We start from the raw sequence: 11,251 nt of genomic DNA on the forward strand, positions 1-11,251 counted from the left end.
AAAACATAGTTAGAATCCCCTCCCATCTGTCTTGCCTATGCAACTGTATTTCACGTCTCTCTCTCGTCTGAAGTGCATACATTGGCTTTATTTGAATCTTACTGAAAAAATACTGAAGCTCTTTTTTGTTCAGTCCCTTTGGGACACACCCAACCCTCATTGCCCTCAGTTTACGGTTAGTATTTAATAAAATACTTTGTACCCAATTTAAAATTCTCTCTATATCCTAAACTAATCCACCCTTCAAGAACGCACAAAAACTAATTTTTGGCAAATTTAGTGTTTTTTATATTTGGGTTCACTCACCCACTTGCAAACTTTTACATAAACCTAACTCATTGATCATGCTAAACGTAAAGCCAAATCAACTGCTAAATACACTTTACTTTGTGTAGGAGAGTGCAATTTAGGAAACAGAAGGTATAAAAGCGGCAGTCTACTATACACAACATCTAAATTTAACATCAGTACAGTGTTTATATTATCTGGCATTAAGAATATATTGGAGATGTGCTTTCATTAGTGCAAAGAAACATATTTTTATTTGGCCTTATGAAGTAGATTGTGATAATGGAAGCTTTGTAATATAGTCTGTTTATTTTTTCCCCTTATTTATCTGCCAAAGATGATAATGGATACAAGAATTTTAAATAGGTTTTGTAAGACAGTTAATGATTGTAATAGTGTTTAATCTTCCAGAAAGCTTTATATGTTCTTCCGCAATAAACAGAATCAATATTTGTTTCAGTAAATTCAACTCATGCTAACAGATCCACAAACTATTCCTGCTTAATGCAGTTATTATAATATCTATACATTAAGTTCAAATTAATTTTTCAGTCCAAAGGAAACCAGGGGTATGTGAGACAATGACAATGTCCATTACTGTTTATAACAAACAGTAGATGGTCCAGCTTACTAAGATTTGCCAAGGTACTTGTATTATGAAATTTAAGGTATATTTTATTATGCCATTTTATGTCTTTTTTTTTAACTTTGTGGAGGTGATATGTTGAATTGAGTGTAAGCTGAGTTTTCCAGACAAATAAAGTAGCTACAGAGTGAATGTTATTTTATTATTAAAGGTTTTTACTCAATGATTTGTGCCAATAGATGTCCTTTATCCTAATAACAAATACTGTATAATTTTCAAATTTTTATTTATAGCTATTGATGTAAAAAACCACACCCACATGATTTGCCAAAGTTCAATAAAGGAGGAAAACCCAACATTTTTGCTTCCTTGTGCAATGAAAAGGTCCTTTATTTTCAGGTGCCTTTTATAGTTATTAGAAACCCATCTCGAGTCTGATCCTGCATCACTGAAGTAAATGGGAGCTTTGCTATTGATCTCAATGGACACAGGATCAGACCCTGAAATACCACATTTTGTAGCAGACTATAAAGCAGAGCTGGGCACATTTGGAATACTGCAGAGCCTGATCCTGAGAAATGCAACCTTGTATGCAGGATCAGGCTCCAAGTGAGCAGATGTAGTTGTAAAAATGTCATAGATTTTAACCTAGGACTGTGACAAACTTAGCTAACACCAGAGGTGAATTATAAAGGAATGGGGAAGATCAGGGCATAAAGGAAAAAATCTTAATTATGCTGCAGACTCTCTCTAATGGGCCCCTTTTCCAAACCTCTTTTCCAAGGCCCCAATCCTGCAGTGACTTACATATGTCCTTAACTGTATGTGCTGATTGTCGATCCATTGATCTCAATGGGACTACTCAGAGTCCTTAAAATTAAGCATGTGCACAAGTCATTTCAGGCTCAGGACCTACTATGAAGCTTGAGAATGAGACAGGTTTGCTTGCTGCAAGTTTTATGCATTCTTGTTGGCAATGCAACAAGTCTTGGCCTTTCACTAGTCCATTAAATGGCAGAGGAAAGGACAATAGGCAATTGATGACATTGTTGGCACAGCTGCTGGGGGAGATGAGCAGGACATACACCTTAATTTTTACTCTCCTCACAGGAGTCACAGGATGCAGACCCCTCCATCTTTTTCTATACCTCTGCATCTCTACTGTTGAATACAATTCACACATAAAGGCCCAAATACGTCCCTCTTGTAGTAATTGGACTCCAACCCAAGGATGAATTTTACCCCCAGGTTGTCTTTATAGGGCTTTTGCCATTGCTCAGGGCAAATCACCACACAGAAGTCAGCCAAGGTAGAAGTCATAATTGTCCCTTTATTTTTTTTCCCAACAGTCTCTCTGGTCTTCTGAACCTGACATTCAAACCCTAATTCCCTGGGGTACCTCAGCTAGTATTAATTTGCTATCTAGGCCAACAATGACATACTTCAGTGACAGGCATAAAAAGCAAATCACCGTGTCACCGTATGTGGAAGTTGCACGGTATTGTGTAACTCACTTTATCACAAGAAACTGAAGTAAAGTACACACAAGCTAACCCCCTGAGTCAGCCTTTACTGTGTGAATCCACCACTGTAGCAGTAAGAAGCAGCAGAGGTGCTGCTCTGGCTGAGGTCCCATGTCTTGTTCCCATAAAATGACTTGCCCTTGTTAATGTTGTGCAAGTCTCTGATCATGGATCTTCTCATTCATGATCTTCTCTGATCATGGTTCTTCTGAATCTAGGATATAGATTCAGAAGAACCATGTATCATTATTCTCTCTCTTCCTGCATGGCTCCTGGTTTATTCTAAAAGAAAAAAAATAATTTAAGGATGGGTGTTGGGAAGGTACCACAAATTCAGTTAACCTTCATTTTACTATAGCTATGGAACGTCTTATTCTCCTTGAGTGGCCTCATTCAGAGTTGATAAGATGCAAAATAAATGAACAAGGACATGCATTTAAAAGGTGAAGTTTTCCTTTGTTTATCTCTCTGAGTAAAAAAGGCATTTAAAAATAGCCCTTTCCTTCCTTGGTCTCTGGGAGGAATTGGAAGATACACCCCAGCCATCATTTTCCATTGCTTTTTCTCTGAAGTAAGTTGACCTGTTGTGTACCACAGTTGTTAGTAACCAGGCCTGCTGAACCTGTGCCCAACAGTCTACCACTAGCACAGATGAGACAAAACGCTGGTACCATGCTTCAAGAAAACTTCCTGCAATGGTGCTGAAAGTAGTTTTGTCCCATCCAAACCAGCAGTTACACTGGTTACAGAACAGGTCAATTGTAACGTGTTATTGACAACCATTGTCAGCAAAAGGGTAGTTTGGGCTTTAGAGTCTAGAACATTTTGGGGGGACTAAAGCATTTTAAGTGTGCACTTTGGTGCTAATTCGCTTCATATTCCTCTCTTGAGCTCTTTGACTCAGATGCTGCTCTCATTTAATTTCATTGGGTGTTACTTGTCCGTCCCAAAGCAGAATATCCCTTTTGTGTTTGATTTTAAAGAGCTCAGGATGTCATTTTGAGTCTCCTCTCTCTTTTCCTCATTTGGTCTCGTGGATGCTTTGAGGCTGATGGGGAGAGTAGAAGAATCAAATTCTCTTTTAGGCATCAAATTTCATGCCCACAGATCTGCTGTTCCTTAGGTGCCATAGTTCCGGGCAGGTCTACACTTAAAACACTGCCGTGGCACAGCTGCACCAGCGCTTCAGTGAAGATGCCGCTACTCTGACCGAGGCGGCAGCTCTGGCCTCCTGTTGACGTGGCGCTGTCTACACTGGCGGTTAGGTCGGAACAACTGCGTCGCTCCGGGGTGTGGATTTTTCCCACCCCTGAGCCATGTACTTATACTGATGTCAGTTTATGGGGAAGACCTGACCTCAGAGCAGTCTTCTAGATGTTCCATCTGTGCTTGCCTTCATGGCTCCACATTTTCCTGGCACAGCTGTCCCCTAAACTTGCCTTCTACATGTAACAAAATAAAACAATCCATTTAAAAACAAAGCCAATACCATAGTCATCTTGTTTCAACCATTTCCTTTGGCAGCTCAGCTGGTGTCCAGGCTTTGCAAACCAGCACCACGGGTCTGAAGTAGCAGTTTGTAACTTCTCTTGTCAATGCAAGACAAGACTTGAGTGCAGACCCATTGTCCACATGCAGCTGTGTGACTAAAAGTCATTCCACTCTGGGAGCGACACAGCAGGGTGGGCCTGGAATGAGAAAACAGAGGGGAGCAAGAGGGACTCTGCAGCTCTGCTTTAAAGCTCTGCATTAATTTCTTATTTTAAGAATGAAAAAAATGGCCATTTATGCACCAGAAACTGAAAAAAAAAATCAAAACATCCATCACTATGGGCCCAGTTCATAACCCATTTAAAGCAACAGTACGTGTCAATGACAACACAGCCAAATTCTATACTGTATAGACCCACACTCTATAGACCCATTAAAGTTAAGTGGAGAATCCAGGCCAATATATATATTTTTAAGCACTTTTTAAAATGACGGCACCTAAATTTCCTAACACTCTGTTTTCCTTGAAAAATGCAAATCAGAGGTGCTACTTTTCAGGCCAGAGCTTGCAGTCCTGACACACGCAAACTGCCGTGGGTTGTGGTTTCTGTATTGTTTGGAGCGGTGGCAACTTGGCTACATGAAAACTGCAGGAGAAAGCTCCATAAAAAGGGGTTAGGCGCCTCTCAACACAGTACAGACACTGGCATGACCATCAATGGGAGCTAACATACATGTGTGTGTGGAAAGGAGTATTCCTCTCAAAGGTTAATAAGTGCTGTTAATTAGCCGTCACACATGCAACTATAAGAACAATGCATTTTCTCACATACATCCTTTCCTTCAGTGTAGGGATACAACAATTCTTTCTGAGCTTTGTTCCAACAGGAATGTTCCTTATTCCGCATCTGTAAGTCATCAAATGAAGAAGAAAAAAAAAGTTTTGCAAAAAGCTGTTACTGGGGTTATATGTTTCAACAACTGCATTGACTAAAACTTGAACATCGTGGTAGTTGTTGACACATTGGGGCACTTTAAACCCTTTGCTAAATTCCCAGTCCTTTCGATAATTTGGTTGAGTTTTGAGAAGCTATTTTCTATTTGCTGTGTTTTCATCATGATGCCATTATTCTCCCATCCTGATGTTTTTGTCTACAACATTGCTTACATTGGATTCTTTATATTTTTATTCCTATCATTAAATGGTAGTGCTGTAAATTCTGCAATTAATGTCAAATAAACAGCTTTAATTCACCTACAATGGATCACAATGCCTTCTTTTCCTTTATACTGAGGTAAATTTAGCCAACACTTTCTTAGAGGACATTTAAGTCACATTTGTGCTACTGAGCCAATAAATAATACTCAAAGGTTCAATGTCTTTGACTAGGAAACAAGACACAGAGATCTCCCAAATGGTAACAGTTCTTAGTGAAACCAATGTTTGTGTCATGCTTCATATGGAAGAAATAATCTAAATGCGCAAGGCCAAAAGAGTACATAGCCAAGTAACAAGCATTGAACAACCCTGTCAATGCCAGCAGTGAAGAACATCATGTAAAGTTGTTTGCTCCTGGTTGCACCAAGTGAAGGTAAGGTATGTGGATGTATGGTTTGCATGCATAGAAAACCTTTAAATAGTTATGACCTGATATTCTGAGGAAAGCAAAAGGAAAAGTTTAGAAAGGCTTTTGACACAATCCCATATGACATTTTTATAAGCAAGCTAAGGAAAAGTGGTCTAGATGAATTTCCTAAAAGGTGCGTGCACAACTGGTTGAAAGACCATGCTCAAAGAATAGTTACCAATGGTTCCCTGTCAAACTGGGGTTTCACAGGGGTCAGTCTTGGGTCTGGTACCAGTCAATATTTTCATTAATGATTTGGATAATGGAATGAAGAGCCTGTTTATAAAATTTTTGGATGACAACAAGCTGGGAGTGCTTGCAAGCACTTTGGAGGACAGAATTAGAATTTAAAATTACTTTAACAGATTAGAGAATTGGACGGAAACCCACAAGAAATTCAATAAAGCCAAGTGCAAAGTCCTACACTTAGGAAGGAAAAATCAACTGCACAACTGCTAAATGGGGAATAACTGGTAGGTCGTAGTACTGCTGAAAAGGATCACAAACTGAGTATGAGTCAACAATGTGATTCATTTTTTAAAAAGGCTAATATAATTCTGGGGTATATTTAACAGGAGTGCCATAGGTAAGAGAGGGTAGGTAACTGTACTAAGTACTGGTGAGGCCTCAGGTGGAGAATTGTGTCCAGTTCTGGGCACAGGACCATCTCTAGAAGGGTGCGGGGCTCAGGACATAGGCACCGAGTTTCTATCTGCCAGGGGGTGCTCCCCCTGGCTCTGCCCAGGCCCTGCCCCCACTACACCCCTTTCCCCAAGGCTCCACCCCGCCTCTTCCGCACCCAGTTCCACCCCTTCCCCTGAGCGCGCTGCACCCTAGCTCCTCTCCCCTCCCCCACAGCACCTCCTGATGCCGTTAAACAGCTGATTGGAAGCTGGCGCTGGGAGGGAGGGGGAGGTGCTGATTGGCAGAGCCTGCTGGCGGCCATGAGGCACCTGGGGGAGGGGAAGGTTGGTAGGGGGGCTCCTCCTCATCCTCCCTGCCCACCTCCTCATGAAGCACGGGGCCCCGCCAAAGCAATGAGCCCAGGATGGTCACCCTGATTTGCCGTACCCTAGGGACAGCTCTGTCTGGGCACCACACTTTAGGAAAGAGATGACTACATTGGAGGAGAGCAACAAAAAATAATAAAAGGTTTAGAAAACCTGACCTATGAGTAAAGATTAAAAAAAACTGGGCACATTTAGTCTTGAGAAAAGGAGACTGGGGGGAACCTGATAACACTCTTCAAATACATTAAGGGCTGTTCTAAAGAGTGATGAATTGTTCTCCGTGTTCATTGAAGGTAGGACAAGAAGAAATGGCTTTATACACAGATTGAGGTTGGATGTTAGGAAAAACTTTCGAACTAGAAGGGTCGGTAAGCTCTGAACAGGTTTCCAAGGGACGCTGTGGAATCCCCATCATTGGAGGTTTTTTAAGAACAGGTTGGACAAATGCCTATCAGGGATGATCTCGGTTTACTTGGTCCTGCCTCAGTGCAGGAGGGTGGATTTGATGACCTGTCAAGGTCCCTTCCAACCCTACATTTCTGTGATTCTATGAAAATGCATCTGTATCTCAATTAAACTATGGTTCCATATTCCAACCATAGGGGAATTTTGTTTGTGTACGTGTGCATGCATATGGGCTTGGGGGGGGGGGGGTCTGTTTGTTTTTTAACAGCTTGCAGAACCAACAGTTGACAATAACAAGGGAATTTGATGTTTTAAGTTTAAAAGGAAAATTTCATGAAATAAGCTGCCAGTATGAGCTAAGGCTACTCATCTTCTTGTGCAGTGTTTGAAATGTGCACAGATTTTTGGAATAGACGGAACAGGTAAAAGCAAGATTTTGTCAAAATTCTCTCCATCATGTGGATCATTTCCTTATAGTGGAATCTAATAGCATTTGTGAATGCAAGAGATTAGTACAGGCTTCAAAGTTCATGTTTTGGTTCATCCATTATAAAGATACATTCACTCAGATACTATGATGAGGGGCAACATAAGATAAAGCTAAGATATTCCCCTCTGGGTTTGGTTTCTGAAACCATCCCCACCGCAATGCATAAGAGTTTTGATTCTGGTCCATGTCTAGTGACAAGGTGTTAGCAAAGCCCTACAACTGAAGAACCTCCATCAGTAAAATGTATGGTATAGGAGAGAAAAGTGGGTTCCCACAGCAATAATAATCAGAACAACTGGAAGGAGAGTTGACAACTGGTGAGGGTAAAAAGTGCTTTGCCAGCAAAAAATAGAATAAAATAGATTACACTGAGACAAATGCAGTCTATGGTGGGTCATTTCCATTTCTCTCGCAAGTTCATTCCCCTGGGAAAGCATTTTGCAGGCACTTAACAGTGGCCACATCTGGAATAAGGTGACCGCACCATTTCATTAAGCTGACAAAAAGCTGAGAGATGACCTGAGTGCCTGGCAGGTTTTAAGTCAGCACTGCAATGGCATGTCACATGTGGCAATCAGGTTGACTTCAGTCAGTGAGATATTTATATGCACAGATGCTTTGAGTGGAAAGGATTCATTGGGTCAGATTCTGCTCTGAGTTATACCAGTGTATGTCTGGAGTAACTATTAACTTTCATCACTGGCTTCAATGGGAATAGGATTGCAGCCATATAATTGGGGGGGGGGGAGGTTGGGGGTTAACCACTTAAAACATTGGGAATCACAGTTAAATCCCTGCATCCTACTTTGAAAATTCTGCCCTCTATTTGCCCATTGATTTGTAAATGTGCTTGTATTTTTGAGCATTTACCAGCAGAGTTGCATGCTCTGCCTGGGAAAAATGTAGAACTGTCATTTCTGACAATTGATTTCAATAGGAACCGCACCTGTGCTACTGGGGTAAAATGTAGCTCTGAGTGATCAATCTTACTGTGTCTTGTCTTTATAGCAGGGTACTAACATACATTCTTTCCTGCAATAACACTTTGCACTTATATAAGGCCTTCCATCTATAGACCTCAAAGATGTTCATGAAAGTGGATAAACACCATCATCCCCCTTTTACCGATGGAGAACTGAGCCATGGGAAGTTTTAACAATCTGCCTCAGGTTGTTCAGTCAGTCAATGGCAGTGCTAGAAATAGAACCCAGACCTCTGGACTTTCACTCTCTTGTCCAGGCTACCTTGAGACTCTGATGTCTTTATTTCTGCAGTGCCTTCTCAACATTACAAACACGAGAAAACAGCCGTTATTCTTTGCACGCTAAGTATATGGTATTTGGCAGCATGGAGAGATTGGCGAGGAAATCTTTCCGAAACATTTGTAGGCGTTGTTGTATCTCTTGTTATGATGAACCACTTAGTGGAAAGATTTGGGATCTAGTTACTCTCCCTTCAATGATTATAACTCTCACCTCAGGCCAGCAGGGCAGAGCAGTGAGGGTCCTCTGTGTCCTGGCATTATGGGTTTGTCTGCTTCAAGTTAACTGAAAAAGTAAAAGTACAAACAAACCCCAGAGGAGGATCTCTCAAACCTCTCCTGCCCTTCCCTTTACCCACCCACCCAACACACACCTTACATGCCACAGAGTTCCCCCCGAGAGGTTGGAGCAAGGACCAGAATTTGGCCCTAAAAATGTTTAACATGCATATTGTATTCTTACTCCATGTTATGAGACCAGTCCTGCCCCACTGAAGACAATGGGATTTTTGCTATCAACTTCAGTGAGAGCATCTTATAAATGTAAGAAGGGAGATGAGATGATACTCACCATAGCTACTTCACAGAGGTGCTGGAAGAGTTGTATGAACTGCTTTGAGATCCTTTGCCCGAAGGCACTACACAAGCGCTAAGCTTTAGTATTATTATTTCATGTTACTCTATGTTGCTTTCTACAGACATTCGATTACAAGATTTTCAGTCTTGGAGTAATCCCATTGTCTTCAGTGCAGTCACACCAACATACGCCTGGCCCTATGACAATCTCCCCCCCACCGCTTCCTCCCCCACACACAGATAGAAGCAAAGCAATTTAAACTCCTGTACTGGCTATCATACCTTTCAAATTCTAAATCTTCTTTAAAATCTAGGTGTAAATTGTCAGCAGAGGGATTTAGAGGTACAACTTTAATTAGTGGCATTGGGAGTCACGTGGTGAAAATCCACCTACTCATGACACTGAAAATACCTCTCCTTCCCCTCCTGTACTCGCAAAATGTTAATAAAAAACCTCACAAAACAAAATCACTTTTCTGTCACATTGTTCTTTCTATCCGTTTGAGGTCATGCCATTTATACTCAATTTCCATTCAGTGCTAGCAGGATTAACTTCCCCCATGTGCCAACAGTTTATTCCTATAGCCTTGCCCTCATCTCTCTACTTCTTGACCCTACTAGGTCTCATACGATTATTCCAAGTTAAACCATGTTACAAATCCCAGTTTTGTCCCTGGAGCCAAAAAAATACTCACAGAGAACGATTTGGCATCTCTTGGTTGGCTGCAATTCGGAAGCTCTAGGGAAAGCGGCAGCTCTTGCTTTGTGAAATGTTCACAGCTGATAAAACATGTTATTATTTGATATTACAGCAGGGTAGAGTCGCCAACCAAGCTCAGAGTCCCATTGTGCTACTACGTACTTGTGCGTACACATAAAGACAGTCCCTGCCCTGAAAGCTTGTCTTCCTAAATTCATAAAATTTCATGCTGAGACTATGGAAGTCTGCAATTTTCTGTCGCACTCATCTTGAAGGGAATTAAATCAATGGGAAGAAATGTAAAATAATGCAGGTGGGTGGGTAATGCTGCAGTGGTGTATAACACAAACTGCGGCACCATTTTTGTATGTAGGTTACAGAACTCTGCACACCTACAATTTTGTGACTGATACTAACTCTCCTTTTATTGCCTCTCTGCTTTGGGTTTATACACACCTGCCTTCCAGGTAAACCAGACACCTATATGGCCTGATTTCTAGAACTGCTGGGCACCCACAACTTCCACTGAGGTCAATGGGAACTGCAAATGCTCGGCACCTTCGAAAATCAGGCCAGTAGTGGCATTACTTTCCGTGCATCTTCCCTCTGGATTACAAGGTGGACAGATAAAACGGCCGATGTAGGAGAGAAGGCCGTCATGTTGAGATGCACGTGGATAGGTAATATAGGAGGGGACACGATTTTACATTAGTGTAACACCTGAAGTGGTGTGTTAGAGAAAACTTGATTCACGTATCTTCTTGATATACTTGATAGCTGTTGTTTTTAAAACATGTACATCTCCATGGTTGTGGAGAAAATGTGACCAAGTATACCTAAAGCTTAAAAAACAGAAAATAAATTAAAAGGAAAAAAAAATGTAGGGAGGGGGGAATGTCGGGTTTTTGTTTTGTTCTGAAATCTCGTGATTTTTAAGCAAATCTCATCATCTGGGAAAGCCTGACTCATGGTTTATGAATGCTTGAAGTTGGCAGTACTGTGCTACACATGCCTTACTTCTGATTGGCTCTACAAAAGCACATGGTGTGAGATCCTCATCCCGGCTTCAGCCTCTTTACACTGTGTAAAAGAACCAGAGCAGCATAAAGCGGCCCTGAAAGTCCCATGTCCAGCCAAGGATTCCTTGGGGCAGACAGTGAGGAAGGTAGACATAAAGCTGCCTCCCAAGGACCCCCTCACAAGCTGTGGCCTAGGGGACATGCCTGGAGTGGGGACAAAGCACATAGCACTGAGGAGATGCCAGGAAGTCCACAGAGTAATTTAGGGAGACAG

General features: G+C 41.6%; 1 long non-coding RNA gene across 2 annotated transcripts; it reads right to left on the reverse strand.

Moving 5' to 3' along the window:
• Positions 1 to 3,954: 3,954 nt before the first annotated feature.
• Positions 3,955 to 10,487, reverse strand: LOC125636984 (uncharacterized). Of its 2 annotated transcripts, XR_012668375.1 has the most exons (4): positions 9,954 to 10,487; positions 8,897 to 8,968; positions 4,722 to 4,796; positions 3,955 to 4,085 (listed from the first exon to the last, which is right to left on the reverse strand). It is a non-coding gene; the product is annotated as an uncharacterized LOC125636984 (long non-coding RNA). The 2 variants fall into 2 exon arrangements; XR_012668374.1 differs by lacking the exon at positions 9,954 to 10,487 and having other exon boundaries at positions 8,897 to 8,987.
• Positions 10,488 to 11,251: the final 764 nt, after the last annotated feature.

Source organism: Caretta caretta, chromosome 5 (genome assembly GCF_965140235.1).
Source record: "Caretta caretta isolate rCarCar2 chromosome 5, rCarCar1.hap1, whole genome shotgun sequence".
Classification (NCBI taxonomy): domain Eukaryota; kingdom Metazoa; phylum Chordata; order Testudines; family Cheloniidae; genus Caretta; species Caretta caretta.